The sequence below is a fragment of the Gastrolobium bilobum genome, unplaced genomic scaffold (genome assembly GCF_033153095.1).
Source record: "Gastrolobium bilobum isolate Gb01-03AN ecotype WA unplaced genomic scaffold, APGP_CSIRO_Gbil_v1 utg57764, whole genome shotgun sequence".
Taxonomy (NCBI): Eukaryota; Viridiplantae; Streptophyta; class Magnoliopsida; order Fabales; family Fabaceae; genus Gastrolobium; species Gastrolobium bilobum.
Window position 1 is genome coordinate 57166 of NW_026895902.1, and position 17686 is coordinate 74851.

The 17686-nt window shown below is 33.7% G+C and overlaps 1 pseudogene; it reads right to left on the reverse strand.

The window, feature by feature from the left end:
• LOC133296757 (lysine-specific demethylase JMJ14-like) overlaps positions 1-15454 on the reverse strand; it is a 30714-nt pseudogene extending 15260 nt beyond the window's left edge.
• Between the last annotated feature and the right edge of the window lie 2232 nt (positions 15455-17686).

The following is a 17686-nucleotide window of genomic DNA, read 5'->3' on the forward strand; positions in this document are numbered from 1 at the left end:
ATCTGTCTGAAGGAAGCCCCTTTGTTAATAGATCAGCTAATTGACGCCCAGTGGGAATGTATGAAGTGGTAATCAACCTGCTATCAAGTTTCTCTTTGATGAAATGGCGGTCGACCTCAATATGTTTAGTCCGATCATGTTGAACTGGATTATGAGCTATACAAATAGCGGACTTATTATCACATAGCAGCTTCATAGGTCCCTCACATTTTATTTTGAGATCATCAAGTACAATTTTCAGCCACAGTAACTCACAAATGCCTTGAGCCATAGCTCGAAATTCAGCTTCTGCACTTGATCTGGCAACCACATCTTGTTTCTTACTTCTCCATGTCACCAAGTTACCGCAAAGAAACATGCAATAACCAGTGGTAGAACGACGGTCAGTCACGGATCCAGCATAATCAGCATCTGTGTAGACTTCTAAAGATAGATTGCCATCACGTCGGAATAACAATCCTTTACCAGGAGTACCTTTAAGATACTGAAGAATTCTCTCTACTGCCTGCATGTGTTTTTCCTTTGGATCGTGCATAAACTGACTGACAACACTAACAACATAAGCTAGGTCTGGTCTAGTATGGGCCAGATATATCAATTTCCCAACTAGCCGTTGATATTGTCCTTTATCAACTGGAGGACTCTCTTCTTCATAGCCCATCTTGTGATTCTGCTCAATAGGAGTATTAGAGGGTTTACACCCGAGCTTTCCTGCTTCTTTGAGAAGATCAAGAACATATTTTCTCTGGCTGATAAAAATTCCTTTGCTTGAATGAGCTACTTCTATCCCTAGGAAATATCTCAGTTTCCCAAGGTCTTTGATTTCAAACTCAAAGGCAAGCCGTGTTTGCAGAATCTGTCTCTCCACAAAATCATCACCTGTGATAATAATATCATCAACATATACAAGGAGCACAGTAAGCTTCCCATTTTGGGAGTGCTTGAAGAAAAGAGTATGATCTCCTTGGCTCTGTCTGTATCCTGAGGTCATCATAACCTTAGTAAATCTTCCAAACCAAGCACGAGGTGACTGCTTCAATCCATACAAGGCATTTTTTAATCTACAAACTTTATTTTCCCCCTTCACAGAATCAAAACCAGGCGGGATTTCCATGTAGACTTCTTCTTCTAACTCACCATTGAGGAAATCATTTTTCACATCAAATTGATTTATATCCCAATTGTAATGGGCAGCAAGGGATAACAAGATTCTCACTGTATTCATCTTTGCAACTGGAGCAAAGGTTTCTTCATAATCAATGCCATAGGTTTGAGTGTAACCTTTGGCCACTAATCGAGCCTTATATCTCTCAAGAGTGCCATCAGAATTATATTTCAGGGCATAAACCCATCTGCACCCTACTGCTTTCTTTCCGTTGGGTCTATCAATAACCTCCCATGTTTTATTTTTCTCCAAAGCATTCATCTCCTCTTGCATGGCTTGAGCCCAATTCCTATCTTTCAAGGCTTTATGTACTGATTTTGGGATTGTAATAGAATCTAGTGCTGAAACAAAGCTTTTGTGCTGCACAGAAAGATTAGCAGAGGAAACAAAGTGGGAGATAGGGTATTGAGTACAAGAGGGACATGAGGAGCAAGTTTTCTTGTGACAAGATCTTTTTCCTTTTCTAAGAGCAATAGGTAAGTCATCAGAAGTAGAAGCAATGGGTAAGTCATTAGAGATATCAGAAGAAATAGACAAATCATGAGAGGAAATAATATTAGAATCAGAAACAGGAGATTCAGGAGACTCAGAAGAAATAGGAGATTCAGGACTTACCAGTGGTTCAGACGATTGAGGTTGCTGGTGAGACAGTATGGGTTGTATCTCAGGTGTATTTGAAGGTTCTGACACACCAGGAGCAGACACACTAGGAAGAGAGAAGATTGATCCAGACTCAAAGAAGGAAGGGGACGAGTCTTCTGAAGAACTATTCTCCCCCTGACGATGAAGACCCAGGAAATAAGATTCAGATTCTTGAAAGGTGACATCCATAGAAACAAAAAATTTCCGACTTGGTAGATGATAACACTTGTACCCTTTTTTATAAGGGTTATAACCAAGGAAGACACACTTAAGAGCCCTAGGATCCAACTTACTCCGATGTTGTTTATGAACATGGACAAAGGCAACACATCCAAACACTCTTGGTGGAAGGCTCTGCAATATGGGAACAGAAGGAAAGAAGGAAGTCATGGAATGAATAGGACTGATATTGTTAAGGACCCGTGAAGGTAAACGGTTGATCAAAAAAGTTGCAGCTAATACTGCTTCTCCCCAATAAGAACTAGGAACAGATGTCTGAAAAAGTAGTGCTCTAGCAACTTCAAGAAGATGACGATTTTTCCTTTCAGCAACCCCATTTTGTTGAGGGATATCAACACATGTGAGCTCATGAATCATACCTCTGTCTGAAATGAATTGTGACAGGTGTCGATTGACGTACTCAGTACCATTATCAGATCTGAGTCTTTTAATACCCTTACCAAACTGAGTCTCAACCATGTGATGAAACCGAATAAATATCTCTGGTACTTCAGACTTGTCTTTCATCAAGTATATCCATGTTATCCGAGTACAATCGTCAATAAAAGAAACAAACCACCTTGCACCTGAAACACTGTGCACTTTAGAAGGGCCCCAAACATCAGAATGGATAAGAGAAAAAGGTTCCCTGCTTTTAATAGTGCTAGAAGGAAATGACACTCGATGGTGTTTTGCAAATTCACAAACATCACAATGAAAGGTCTCAACTGACTTATTGAGAAACAGAGAGGGGAACATAGACTTCAAAAGACTAAATGGTGGATGCCCCAGACGCTTGTGATGGAGCCAAATCATAGACTCTGCAGTAGAAGGATGACGTGTCATTAATAACTGATTTTTGCTAGCATGGTCTGGAAGGAGATGATACAACACATCCTGTTCATTAGCAACTCCAATTGTCTTCTTCGTGGTAAGATCCTGAATAAGACAATGAGAAGGAAAAAATGTGATAGAACAATTCAAATCAGTTGTAAGTTTTTGAGTGGAGATAAGATTAGTAGAAAGCTGAGGAACATAAAGAACATTTTTAAGAAACAAGGAAGGTTGAATTTGAATGTTACTAGAACCAATAACTGATTTATGGGATCCATCAGCTACGGATATAGTATGACTACCAACAGTAGGATGATAAGAACAAAACAACTCAGTACGACAAGCCATGTGATCAGTTGCACCAGAATCCAAAATCCATGAGGTTTTAAAATCAGTGCAAGAAGCAAGAAGAGATATAGAACCTGTGCTCTTACCAGATAAGATCGAAGAACTATCATGCTCGGCCATTCTTTAACAAAAAAAGTTAACAACCAGCGATAAAATCAACCAAACAAAATATCAAATGACCTCTGATCAGAAAAATAATTACAGATCCAGACAGAAGACAAGAAGACGAGAAGAATGGTGGTGGTCCGGTCCAAAAACACGGCCGTACGCGCCTCCACGCGCCGGAGAAAGGAGCTGCGCGTGGGATTCACTCGCCGGGAAAGGGGCGACGCGTGAGAGCGCGTGGATGGGCTTCGCCGGCTGAGATTTTTCTGGTGTGGTCGTCCAGTGAGGGCGCACCTGTCTGTGGGTGGTCGCGGTTGAAAAGTCGCCGGAAAGTGGTCCAAACAGTGAAGACAGATCTGATTGGAGGCGGTCGGAGGTGTTTCGGTCGTTTGTGGCGGAGGAACAATGCGTAGAATGATAGATCGGAGGAAAAATAAGGTCAACAATGGTCCCCTTGGTCCAAAAGGTCCCCGAAAAAAGTTTTCCGGTGGCGGCTGATGGCGGCAAGAGGCAAAGAAATTAGGGTTTTGTTAAAAAAGAAGATAATATGTGCGGAAGCAAAGCCCTCAGATCGATAGCTCTGATACCAACTTGAAAAAGGGTATTCTAATATATTATAGAATTGTAAATAATGTGTACAAAGGGTTCTCTATTTATAGAGAATATTTGACCTACTTTTAACCTAATGGGCTTGGCCCAATACAACAAAGGGCTTGGCCCAATACAACAATAAATGACTAAATAAAAACTAAATAATCAATATTATTTACAACACAATGACTATTAGTTGAAAACTACATAAAATTAAGACAATGAGATTCAATTCAACTTCAAGCCTTAATTTCTGGAATATTTGCATCAATAATTCAGAGAACTGATTGCAAAAGAAAACATAAAAGAGCTCTCAATCAACTTGGTATAGGATATGAATCTAACATATTCAACTTTGTTTCAGAAATTCCCAAACTTGGTTGCGTGAACATCCCTAGAGGCACAAGCTAATTTAAAGCAATGAAAAAAAAAATTGATTGCTCGCAGCTTTATTATAAACCAAGATAATTATAAAATCCCTTAGTTCCAGTCCAACAAGCATTACAAATATTGACCGATAAAGTATAGAGGAGATAATTAGAAATTGAAAACATGATAAAAACTCTAATTTATAGAGATTTATATAATTCATAAATAGAAAGCCAAAACATTATATCAATTCAATGATAAAGTAAAAACCTTTACAACAACTCAAATTGGATGCAAGTCCAGAGACCATCAAAGGATATACTACACATTCAGGTCATGTTTCATTACCCATTCCTAAAGTCAGATAATTATATTGTGTGTTAAATTATCAATGTGACAAGAAAAACTTGAAAATAAATACAAAATGCCCAAAAATCGAAGACTCAAAACAATGCAGATAATGAACCAGCTCTAAAACGCTCTATAATTATAATCTTAAAATCTTAAAATCCCAACCACACATATGCAATTCGAAAGTGCCCTTAAATATGCCCAATAATAAAATAAGTCCCCTTTACAACAAAAGAGAAAGAGGAGGTGAAGGAAAACAGGTCAAAACTAACATTTCTTTCTTCAGTTAATATAAGAGGGTATGAGTGTCCGTGAAGAAGAGGAAGATAGAGAAGTACCAGAATAAGAAAAAAGCATATGCAAAATGAGAAAGAAGGTGAATAAAAGGATAGAGAAATCGGGAAAGGGGATCGAACCAACCGCTTGGATGTTGGAGTCTTTAAGCTCGTCCAAGAACTTGGGAGAAGGCTTCTTGTTCTCGTCGATCGTTAATCCGATGACGTTGAGCGACGAGGAAGCCAGCACCGGCGCCGACGGATGAGCATCGCTGTCGGAGGTGGTTTCGGCGGTGGATGGTTCTGCCCTAGCAGTAGACGAGAGAGTGAAGAGTAAAAAAGGAATTCGCAGTTTCAGAGGAAAGGAGAGGGTAATGGATTGAGGTCTGTGAAGAGTAATTAAATAAAATAGACATATACTACTAATATATATAAAGAGAGGGTACTAATTTGGAAAGATTTTCTATGGATTGAATTTTTAAAGAATTTTGTAATTGCAAAAAAAATCTACTAATATTTAATTATGATTTTGAAGGATTGAAAAAAATCACTTAATATTTGATTAAGAATTTAAAAGATTATTTTAGAGTGTAGTCAAATCCGGTGGTATTCAACAAGTATTTTAAATAAAGAAAAAAAATCTTGTGATATCAAAATATATGACGATTTTAGTTAATTTTCTATTAATGTAAATTTTATTAGATTTTTTAGTGAGAAATACAGATATGATGTCTTTTTTACAATCTTATACTAACCTCTATGTTTTCTTAAGATTTCTAATTGCAAAGTCTTTTTCTTCTTTTGGCGGGTCTACCCGCTCGAAACCGGGTTTCGCTAGGAGAGCTTTATCAAAGCTAAAAAAGTAAATTTTTAAACGATTTTCATCACAAAACAACATATTGTTGAACAATGGAATGTGTGTATTTCTTCTTTTGTAGAGAGGTAATTATATACATTAATTTTGGGATTCAATCAAGCCACAAATCACTCTAAAAAATAATATTAAAATCAGAGAATTAATCTCTCCTATCAATCAATTCTATTTACAATTAATTCATATAATTGCTAACACAATCAAAATCAAATTAATTACTCGGAGAATTGATGTCTCCTATCAATCAATTCTATTTACAATTAATTTCTATAATTGCTAACACAATCAAAATCAAATTAATTACGGATTGTATACAACTCACACGTACTTTTTATAATTTGAAATATTTTTATTCAAAATTTTTTTAACTTATATTTTATTATATTTTTCTCAATTAAAAAATATCTATTCAATAAACAGTAATTCAGAATTCTATGAATTCTAGACTTTTGTTAGGTACAAATGTCTAATATATCATTTGTCTTATAAGTAATGCACTACGTAAATATCTTGGGCAGGGCTAATTTTGAATAATTATTATGGGAAATTTCTTTGTTAAAAAAAACCCAGGCAAGTTGTTTTGTATTTTTAGCAACATATTCTTTTGATATTAACGTTAATTTTACAGAATATTTATAAAAATATCTTAACTAAATACCAAAATATAAAAATATTGATTAATTATTTACACAAATAATAGGTGTTTTTTTTTTTTTTTACATTTTGATATTAACGTTTGACTCTTTTGTTTCTGATTATCTTATAACTTGGAAAAAAACACTCATATCTTGTATCAAAATATATTTTATACCATTTCTCATTTATTTTAAAGTTTTTTCATACAAATCATTATCTTAAAAAATATTTTAAAAAACACATATTTGATATTTCTACTGCGCTCTTATTCAACAAGTTGAGCAACAAAAAAGAAAGAAAACCCTTCCTCTTAGTTACCATCATTCATTCACACCCAACCTCTCTGTTCACAAATAATAAAACCCAAGAAACCTCTATTTCTTTCTTTCTAAAGCAAGAAACTCAACTACACAAACCAAACCCTCACTCTCTCTTTATTCTCTCTCTGATGGAAAACAACAATTCCCCTCGCTCCCTTCTTCTTATCCTCCTGATCTTCCTCACAATGCTCACAATCACCACCACCACCACCACCGCCATCGATCTCAACTCCACTGCCTCCCCATCGCAGCCGTTCGGAGACACCTCTATTGGGAACTGCATGGAGCTCATGGTGGATTTCTACGCGCTTTTTATGTTTTTCATTTTTAAAGATCTGTTCTTTGGAACTATTAACAGTTCTTCATCGTGGCATGAGTATTGCAATATTTTCTGTTGGGCTTCTGCAAAAGCCCTGTTTTGTATATTCGCCTCTGATGTGTTGGAGTAGATCTAGATCTTTATTAAGTTCCGCTATTATGCATATATACACTCATTTTGTATATACCATTGAATAATAGCCATACCAATAGCCATGAAAATAATTGGTATTTGGAGTTTGGACATCTCTCTTTTTCTTTCTTTCTTTGTAATATTGAACAAATAATGTGTACAGACAAAAAAAAAAAAATTCTATTTTTTCTCTCTCTAAATTTTCCTCCATATTAATTGTTTCTTTCTGAGATTCTTGCACGGTAATAATCTGTTGGTAATAAATGCTCGGTTCCGCTGGAATTTGAAGTGTGGTAATAATACCTTGTTCCAATATTTTTAGAAGACTTGATTACATAACCGAACCCAGCTTGAATTTTTTGTGTTCAGAGGTGATAGGGTTTGATTTTAGTTCAAACATAAAATTAACAGAAGGACGTAAGATTTTATGATGAAGTAAGACAGCTCATGGACTTAACTCTAAGTATATGCTCTAGCCCAAAAAAATTTTATATGTTAAACAGATGTTTCTATCTCTGGACACCTGATTAAATCGAGTTATGAGCCAAATGTGGATGTGTGATATCCTCCGTTGTTTTGATTTCAGAACTAATGGACTGAATGTCAGAAGTCCCACATAGCTATGGCATCTATGGCATTATCCTATTGAATATTACTAGTAGTACACCCTAGATAAATTGTGTTTGTGTCTTTATGTAATTGTAATATTATTGAAAACAGAGCTATAGGATCAACTTATGTATTGAACCATTATGAGTAATAATTGAAATGTGTTTCTCTCTGTCTCATCACTAAATCCCTAGTTTTTCAAATATGATTGTGAAATAAGTATAACCTTAAAATGTACTTACTCAGTGAGTTGAGGAAATCTATACCAAGCTCAATAAGATCATAATTCAAAATTTTATTATCAAGCTAGTTTTGGACTAATAGTCTAAGCACTTGGAAGCTAATTAGACGAAAGTTGAAGAAGGCAATGAATGCGAATCTTGTGATGTTTTAATTTTGGTAACTTGAAGTATTTTATTTGAAGCTCTTCCTATGTTGTGCTTTGTTGCAAAATTTTACATAGCTCATCTCAAGCATGGATAAAAGAGGAGAGTTGTTGCAAAAACATTATATTCATTGCATAAATTGTATGTGTAAAATTTCTGTTTGTTTTTTAAGATTGACAGTTCTCTGTAATTTGTCTTATGCTCCATTGGATTAATTATTCAAATTGATGGATATAAATGCTTGTGGTGTCTTTATGATTGATGTTTTTCTCTTTGGTGACCAGAATTGGATTGGTTTTAGCATAACCAGTTCCAAAAGAACCTTGATTAAGCTTTTATCGTTGAGCTGCTGTTAGTGCAAGGGAAAAATTGAAAGCTTGACAGATGCAGGTTCAGCTCGAATAAGTGTAGTAATAACTTGTTGCAATATTTTATACACTTGCTTATATAATCATACCGAGCTTGAATATTTGGGGTTCAAGATCGATACGTTTAATTTGAGTTCAATTAGTTATGTAGAATATTTTACAAGTATAAACAAATAGTTTAAGTTACATAATTTGATTTTAAAACTTATAAGATATATAGTTGTGTTAAAAACTTGGTAGAGGAAGTTTTGCGGCCTACTCCAGCACAACTTGAATCTAACTAATTGAATAATTGATGAGCCGATATATATATATAAAAGAAAAAGAAAATATATAGTTGCAAATTTGAACTCGAGCTGGCTTCAATACTAACTGTGCTATGGAGGGGAGGGACTTTTTTTTCCGATAGAGTGGAGGGGAGGGACTTAAATTTCATTCCTGAGTGTCCTTTTGCTATTAAAACCAATTACTAATATTGGTCATATAATATTCTCGTGGTATTGTTGGTATATATTTCCCCCTTAAATTTATTAAAAAGTAATGTTATTTGAATTAATTTAAAAGATATAAAATTATAAAATATATTAAAAAATATAGAAGAAGTAAAATGACATTATTTTAGAGTATAGAAAAAATATATAATATTTTAGAAATTTCATTTTCCTCTTGCAACATGAATTTTACTAAAATATATTGCATGATTTTTTCCAATGTCGTTTTTGGGTTGTAGTTAATAAATTCATCTCATATTTGAAGAGAAATGTTAATTCCTTAAACAATACAAAGTTGACTTTTTTCCAGTAAAATGATTTAGTTTTTCAATCAACCTAAAAATATATTGGGTTATATTTATCTTATGTTGCATAAGATAAATAAGTTTCCTACTGATGAACCCTTAGTTCATCAGGTTTTTAAGCATGAATTAATATCAATTTGTGTGATTAAATGGATGGAAAAGAGGTTAATGTCCTGGAAATCTCTCAAATACAAGTTCTGAAGCTTATGTTGAAAATTTACATTGGTTTTGTAGGGAAATGAAGCTGAAGAAGCAAAAGAGAGAAGGAAGAAGATTCTGAAGAATGGGAAAATTCTAAGTGTTGGGCGCTAAAACGCCCAAAACTGAGCGTTTTAGCGCCCTGTTGCACAAAAGATGCTGGTGCTGAACATTAAAACGCCCAAAACTGAGCGTTTTAGCGCCTGAACATTAAAACGCCCAAAACTGAGCATTTTAGCGCCCAAGACAGTTAAAAGCAGTTGGGCATCCGTCAAGGTTGAGCGCTAAAACGTCCAGAAATGAGAGTTTTAGCGCCCATGTCAGTTTTCAGTTGTAATTTGTAAATTATAAAAGGACAAGGGGCCTTCACATTCTGACAGATTCCAGATATCAGATCCATTCCATCATATCTCATTCTGATTTTTCTCATCACACTAGGAGAAGGGAGATCAGGTCAGATCTTTCATAGATCTGATCTGACTCCTCATTTTCTCTGACTTTCCAAATTCTTAGGACTTAGTATTGTAATAGTTAGTATACTTTCATGTAATTGTACTTGAAGATTGAAGACTCAACTATCATGACAATGGAGTTTTATTTTTCTTCTTCTCTTGTTATTATTTGTATTATGTCTGAGTAGAGTCCTTTGTAGTCTGATTCAATGGAACTCAAGTTTGAATTTATGAATGGTTAATTAGATGTTTTGTTTATCTATTATATGATTGTATAAAGTTGTCTTGATTAATTCTTCATTTTGAGGAATAGTGTAGAACAGACATGTTTACATTATTTCTCTATTTTTGACAACTTCATCATCAGTGTTCTAGTAGTCAAGGGATTGATGCTAGGATTCTGATGTGTTCTTAAGACCTTAGTAATTAATGCATGTATTAAGAAAGGAATCACCAAGGGATTGGGGTTTCTGATTAATGTGTCTATCAGGGTAGTAAGGGATTACATCTTGAGATGATAAGAAAAAGGTTGATCAACATCACATAGTAGATAATTCATAATGGAAATTAGTTCATCTATAAATTCATGTTTGAGGGAAAATGACATCTGACTACTTGTTTAAATTATAAGTACATTTTATTTGTTTTATCTAATCTTAATTTTATGCAATTCAACTTTATTTCTGGTGACAAGAAATCAAGCAATCAATGATCTTTTGGTTGATTCAACTCAAATACATATGGTTAGTCAGTGCTTGACACAAATCCTCGTGGGAACGATCTTTACTCATCATTTTATTACTTGTACGACTAGTGCACTTGCTAAACGTCCAACAAGTTTTTGGCGCCGTTGCCGGGGATTTGTTCTTCAACATTGACAGACACCATTAATATTTGAGATTGAATCTTTTATTTTTCAGCAATTTATATTTTCATCAATTCTGGTCCAGAGCGCTAAAACGTTCAGACGTGACCGTTTTAGCGCGATGCGACGCACATCAATGTGCACATGTCTCTGGAGACCAGCGCTAAAACGCTTGATTTCAACGTTTTAGCGCTGGTCCACTCATATGATTTACATGTTTCTGGGTAGTTTTCTCTTAGTTTTATTTTGCTGTTAGTTTAGTTTTGTAATTCAATTAAGTACATTGGGATTTTCACTGTTTTTGCATGATGCACATTATGATAGTACTGATGCTATTGGTTTATAAATGAATGTGTTTCAGTGATCCATTGCTGTTTCAGATTTGAATTAGTTGCTGGGGACAGCAACGTTTAAATCTGGGAATTGGGTGTGATTGAATGGCATGCAAATTTCATGGAGATGTCACACAAATTGATGAGCCAAAACAGGGAAACATCTCAATCTCTTTTCTTTTCTAAGTTTTCTGTGTGATTTAGATTTTAGCTGTAATATTGAATTTGGATTTCAGTTGTGATATGGAATTCCATGAGGATTTGACTGATCAAAGTTTTATATGATTGATCAAATTAAAGGATACAATCTTATACCTTGCATGTTGAGCTTAAATGAAATGATTGCATGACTCATTCAATGTGTAAGAGTAGAAAGATTAGTTTTGATGCATATAGAGAAAGTCAAGCATGCACTCTGAACTGTGAGGAAATTGAGCCTATACAGAAAATTTTGTTCAGAGAGCACTTCGCTGTATGAATAGCTCTAGAACTTGCCCTGTTTCTTGCTTGAAATGGTTGATGATGTGTAGGGTAGAGGCATTTCCTTCTTGAACCAGAAAGTTAAATGGCCAACCTTTAAGTTCCAATTGCATGAAACACTTGAGCCTAGCATGTTGTCTATCAAGCCAAGAACCATATTTATTTCAATCCTTCAGATTAAAAGTTTCAGATAAGTGATAAGGGATGGAGTGTTCTGTGGGGAGGAAAGTGTTTTTGCAATAAGTGAATGCAAGGTGTTGGAAACATAAGAAAGAAAGAAGGAAAAGAAAGAAAAGGTTGTGAAACACAAAGTGTTTGGAAGAGATAGAGGGAAGTATTAAAGACACAAAGTGTCTGAAAGAAAAAGAAATTTTTTTTTTTTAAAGACACAAAGTGTCAGGAAGAAAATGAGGAAGAAAGGTTCAAAGAAAAGAACAAGGAATGAAAAGGAAGAAAGTTGAGGGAATTAGGAAGAAATTGATTAATTACTGTGAATTCCCTCTTATCTGAATCTGATTCATTTGATCTGAACTTACCCTTTCATAGAAATCCTTACCTTTAGTCAAGCCACACACCAAGCCTCATTGCTAATCATACCAAAACCTTTTTGATCTACCTTATGGATCATTGTTACTATGAATAGTGAGAAGATGGGCAAGCCTATGGTAGTTTGAGTGCAGTGAAGAGTGAGTGATAAGTACATCCTTAAACACTAGTGTGCAAGAGTGTTAAAATTCTCATAATTTTTGAGAAGTTCCTAGTGAGGGGGTGTTGTTGATTGGAAGTCTCTGTATATCATCTTTACTGATCTGTTGAAAAGTCACAAATGATGTTGGGCAAATCATAGGAAATAAGAGATTGCATGGTTATAATTTTGTATCATGAAATGTTGATCTTTTGTTAATTGAAGTCCATCCTCATGAATTTCATCTGTAAAGAATCTCAAGTCCTTCTCTGTTTTAATTCATTGCTGAGGACAACAATGTTCAAATCTGGGAATTGTGATGAACCCTTAGTTCATCAGGTTTTTAAGCATGAATTAATATCAATTTGTGTGATTAAATGGATGGAAAAGAGGTTAATGTCCTGGAAATCTCTCAAATACAAGTTCTGAAGCTTATGTTGAAAATTTACATTGTTTTTGTAGGGAAATGAAGCTCAAGAAGCAAAAGAGAGAAGGAAGAAGATTCTGAAGAATGGGAAAATTCTAAGTGTTGGGCGCTAAAACGCCCAAAACTGAGCATTTTAGCGCCCTGTTGCACAAAAGATGCTGGTGCTGAACATTAAAATGCCCAAAACTGAGCATTTTAGCGCCTGAACATTAAAACGCCCAAAACTAAGCGTTTTAGCGCCTAAGACAGTTAAAAGCAGTTGGGCATCCGTCAAGGTTGAGCGCTAAAACGTCCGGAAATGAGAGTTTTAGCGCCCATGTCAGTTTTTAGTTGTAATTTGTAAATTATAAAAGGACAAGGGGCCTTCACATTCTGACAGATTCCAGATATCAGATCCATTCCATCATATCTCATTCTGATTTTTCTCATCACACTAGGAGAAGGGAGATCAGGTCAGATCTTTCATAGATCTGATCTGACTCCTCATTTTCTCTGACTTTCCAAATTCTTAGGACTTAGTATTGTAATAGTTAGTATACTTTCATGTAATTGTACTTGAAGATTGAAGACTCAACTATCATGACAATGGAGTTTGATTTTTCTTCTTCTTCTCTTGTTATTATTTGTATTATGTCTGAGTAGAGTCCTTTGTAGTCTGATTCAATGGAACTCAAGTTTGAATTTATGAATGGTTAATTAGATGTTTTGTTTATCTATTATATGATTGTATGAAGTTGTCTTGATTAATTCTTCATGTTGAGGAATAGTGTAGAACAGACATGTTTACATTATTTCTCTATTTTTGACAACTTCATCATCAGTGTTCTAGTAGTCAAGGGATTGATGCTAGGATTCTGATGTGTTCTTAAGACCTTAGTAATTAATGCATGTATTAAGAAAGGAATCACCAAGGGATTGGGGTTTCTGATTAATGTGTCTATCAGGGTAGTAAGGGATTACATCTTGAGATGATAAGAAAAAGGTTGATCAACATCACATAGTAGATAATTCATAATGGAAATTGGTTCATTTATAAATTCATGTTTGAGGGAAAATGACATCTGACTACTTGTTTAAATTATAAGTACATTTTATTTGTTTTATCAAATCTTAATTTTATGCAATTCAACTTTATTTCTGGTGACAAGAAATCAAGCAATCAATGATCTTTTGGTTGATTCAACTCAAATACATATGGTTAGTCAGTGCTTGACACAAATCCTCGTGGGAACGATCTTTACTCATCATTTTATTACTTGTACGACTAGTGCACTTGCTAAACGTCCCACATCTATTTTTTCTCTCTACTCTTACATGTGAGTCTCACTTGTAATTTTATTTATATAACATGAGATAATCATTTTCTTACAACATAAGAAAACATAACCCAAATATATATTTGATGTCTATTAAATTAACAATATATAAAGATTAAATAAATAAGATATAGTAATTGAATTAGGATTTGAAAATTGGATAAAAAATAGATTTAAACATGATAAAATTGATTTTGTTTTCTAGTCAATCTCTAATAAATTTGATGCTTAGCTTACATTGTATAAAAAATGGTAAATAGAAGTATCGTGTTGTACAAAAATTGTACAAACAAAGGATATATCTTGCTAAAGTTAGCAAGTTAATGATATTTTTGAACTTCAAGTTCAATTATGCTTGTATGTGGACCTAAATAATTTATTTGGTTTTTTTTTCGTTCAAAATAATTTTTCGAGATTCATTAAACTTCTGGCTTTCTCCCCCTAATGACCGAAGATGTCCTTCATTAAATATTTAAGTGGACATAGTTGGCTAATTTAATCTATACCCCACAAGAGAATGGATTCGAACCTCGTTTACAAATGTGAGGACTTTGTTTGTAGGCGATATATAATCTCTCCAAGAAATTCTCAAAGAGGTTGGGGGTCTTCTCGAATCCTAATGAGATACTGATATCTACTCTCACTTAAACTTTTTCATTTAAAAAAAAAAGTCGTGGATACTATTGTGATTATCTGAATTCAGAGGCGAGTATCTTTTGCCAAAAAGATATATATGAGTAAATGATGTGATTGAAAAAGTAGGCCTTCCAATTTCAGGAGGAGAGATACTCTCACTACCAAAATTTTCTATTACCAACTTACTACATATCCAATAACCATTAGATTAATATTTTCTCTCTCTTCAAAAACTTTTTAATATTCTCTCTCTTTAATCCAATTGTGATGTAATGGGTAATAAGTTAGTCGTGAAAATTTTTTATAGTTAGAATATCCTCACTCCAATTTGAGATAATAACATGACTTAATTAGTTGACAATGCATGCATGGCGGGAAATATAAACAGAAAATGAAAAGAAAACACCAAATAAATAATAAAACCCAAGAAATCCTCCACCTTCTTCATTCTTTCTTTCTAAAGCAAGAAACTCAACAACACAAACCAAACCCTCTCTTTCTCTAACCTCTCTCTCTCTGTGATGGAAAACATCAATTCCACTCGCCTCCTTCTCCTTCTCATCTTCTCCCTCACAATGCTCACAATCACCGCCACCGCCAACCCAGCAGCACCACCACCAATGCCGCCAGCAACAACGCAACAACTGAATAACATAATTGATGGTGCGCCGCGGAATAACAAAGCTATCCTCCCCTCTCCCTCTTCCTCGACGACGACGTTCATGCCTTATGGCGGAGACACAGTACTGGGGTGGAGCACTTCCAACGGCAACTGCACTTGCCTCAAGGTGGCACTCTTCATCTTCTTCGTATGTTTCGCTTTTCAAGATCTCTTCTTTGTAGAGCGTCGTCCAACTCCCTTAACGCTTCCTGAGATTAGCGATATCTTGATTTGGTGTTTCTTGAAAGCCTTCTGTTGCTTTATCATATATTGTTTGTTCAAGTGACCCACACCTGATCAGTCTTTTAGTTCTGCTATTATATTCTGCATGCACTCTCATTCTTTTTACAATGGAACACCAATAGAATAGAATAATAGAATAGCAATGAATTTTGGTTTCTTTTTCTTTTTCAATATTGAACAAATGATGTGTATAGAAAATTGAAGGAGCCAAGATTTTACAATGTGATGATTTTTTTCTTTTTCTTTTTTATGTTTCTGCTTTCATATATTTTGTCTCTAGCTCTTTAAATTTTCTCCAGCCTCAATTCTTTTAGGCACAGATTAATTATTTCTTATTTAAGATTAATTCTTGCATGGTAATAATCTGTTCATTTCGAGAATATACGGAACCTCCTTTTCGCGTGGAGCAGCCAAACTTTTAACATTAAATTAAACAGCAAGTTTTTTGTGGGAAATTATTTTATAATTTGTTTTTGTTTATAATATTTTATTAAATAATTCTTTAAAGTAATGCATTATTTGAACAAAATTTGAACAAAATTCATTCGTATTAATTTTTTTGTTTTCGAAAAATACTTCTAAACAAAAAAGTTGTTCTTTCAAATCTTTACTAAGTCGTAAATTTTTGCATATCAATGAAACTGATCAAGCTTGATCTTTAATTTATCCAATTTTCAAATGATCTGAAACAAAAGCTCGAAGACTTTCTTGTTTATAAACGATGAAACTTAATTTTGACTTATTTTTATATTTTGCGCTGTATGCTTAGTAAGAAATTAAACTTTTAACATATTACTTCAATCTTACGAACTAAAGGTTGGTGCTGATACAATTCCAATTTCTTTTAGTATGTTGAATAAAAAAATGAATTTTTATTTTATTTTATGTCTTTAAAAATGAATTCATTGATTAATGTTAAATGATATACACTGAGATACAGGACAAGGAAAACAACATAGAACAGCTATTTTGTATGCTGTTTAGTAGTTGATGGACAATACAAACAATTTTGTATTGTACTTGTATATTACTTGATATGTGTATTGGACAAAATAATACAAAATTTACTATATATGATACCATTTGTGTTGTGCTTGTTTGCACTAAAAATGCATTTGACAAGATTTTGATATTTTTTATTATTTTAATATTTATTTAATCATTTAATTATGAATAAAAAATAAAATTTAATTATAATCAACTAAGCATTAATCATATACTTAATTTATCTAATTAATGATATTTAATAATGCGGTGAAGGGTTTCAAAAATATGATGCATATCTTAGTTCAATTCATATGGCTCAATTTAGCAATAGGTTTATTCAATTTTAATAGTTAGGACCCTTTTTGTAAGATGTGGAGATACATCATCCATGCAAGAAGATAATAAAATGTGCATTCTTCATCCATTATAACCATGTAGAAAACAAATAAGTACATTGTACTAAAGAAAAGGTAAACACAATGACTATTAGTTGAAAACTACATAAAATTAAGACAATGAGATTCAATTCAACTTCAAGCCTTAATTTCTGGAATATTTGCATCAATAATTCAGAGAACTGATTGCAAAAGAAAACACAAAAGAGCTCTCAATCAACTTGGTATAGGATATGAATCTAACATATTCAACTTTGTTTCAGAAATTCCCAAACTTGGTTCCGTGAACATCCCTAGAGGCACAAGCTAATTTAAAGCAATGAAAAAAAAAAAATTGATTGCTCGCAGCTTTATTATAAACCAAGATAATTATAAAATCCCTTAGTTCCAGTCCAACAAGCATTACAAATATTGACCGATAAAGTATAGAGGAGATAATTAGAAATTGAAAACATGATAAAAACTCTAATTTATAGAGATTTATATAATTCATAAATAGAAAGCCAAAACATTATATCAATTCAATGATAAAGTAAAAACCTTTACAACAACTCAAATTGGATGCAAGTCCAGAGACCATCAAAGGATATACTACACATTCAGGTCATGTTTCATTACCCATTCCTAAAGTCAGATAATTATATTGTGTGTTAAATTATCAATGTGATAA